The sequence below is a fragment of the Gossypium hirsutum genome, chromosome D10, assembly GCF_007990345.1.
Source record: "Gossypium hirsutum isolate 1008001.06 chromosome D10, Gossypium_hirsutum_v2.1, whole genome shotgun sequence".
In the NCBI taxonomy this organism is placed as follows: domain Eukaryota; kingdom Viridiplantae; phylum Streptophyta; class Magnoliopsida; order Malvales; family Malvaceae; genus Gossypium; species Gossypium hirsutum.
The window spans coordinates 45,422,556-45,423,605 of NC_053446.1; the positions used below are offsets into that span (position 1 = coordinate 45,422,556).

A 1,050-nucleotide genomic window follows, 5' to 3' on the forward strand; every position below is an offset into this window, starting at 1 on the left:
ATTCATTTTTAGGTTTGTTGTTAGTTTATGAGTAGAGGTATTCCTGAGAACGAATAGTATTATTTTGATCCTGAAATTAAAAGAACCTTGAGAAGAAGGAGAAAAGAATTGCGAGAAATGGAAAGGATTGAAAATGATCTAAGTAGAGAAGATCTTTTACATCCTAGTTGTAGGGATCTTGATATTAATCGTGTGATAGATGATAGAGAGAAACCCATTAGAGAACATGTAGCGCTAAGCTTGGATGATTTGAATCCAGGGATTTTCAGGCCACATATTCAAGCTCAGCATTTCAAGTAGAAAATAGTGATGTTTTAAATGCTACAAACAGTAGGACAATTTAGTGGATTACCTACTGAAGATCCTCGGCTGCATTTAAGACTCTTTTTGGACGTCTGTGATTCATTCAGAAAGCAGGGTGTTCTTGAAGATGCCCTAAGACTCAAGCTATTTCCTTACTCATTGCAAGACCATGCCAAAGCATGGTTAAATGCTTTATCGTCAGGAACTGTGGCATCTTGGAATGAACTTTGTCAGAGATTTTTGTTGTGATACAATCCTCCAAACATGAATTCCAAATTGAGGAACGATATTACATCTTTTCAGTAATCTGAAGATGAGACATTGTATGAAGCTTGGGAGCGATTCAAGGAATTGATTAAAAAATCCCTGATGCATGGTTTCCAACACTGGGAACAAATGGAAATGTTTTATAATGGACTGAATGCACATACAAGAATGGTAGCTGATGCATCTACCAATGAGACTTTGCTAGATAAATCATATAATGAGGCATATGAAATTCTGTAAAGGATAGATAACAACAATTATCAATTACAAGGTACAAGAGTGGGTACTGGCAGAAGAGTTGCTGGAGCTATGGAGCTTGATGCGATCACTTCATTAACTACTTAGGTATAATCCCTAACTAATAGTAATGCATGAAATGAAAGTAGCAGAATTAACATGTGTTTATTGTGGGGAAAATCATGTTTTTGATGAATGCCCATCAAACCTAGTTTCAGTACGTTACATGGGAAATTTCAATCG

At 36.1% G+C, this 1,050-nt stretch overlaps 1 non-coding gene across 1 annotated transcript; it reads right to left on the bottom strand.

Moving 5' to 3' along the window:
• Positions 1–576: 576 nt before the first annotated feature.
• Positions 577–683, bottom strand: LOC121222859 (small nucleolar RNA R71). Its single transcript, XR_005920229.1, has one exon. It is a non-coding gene; the product is annotated as a small nucleolar RNA R71 (small nucleolar RNA).
• Positions 684–1,050: the final 367 nt, after the last annotated feature.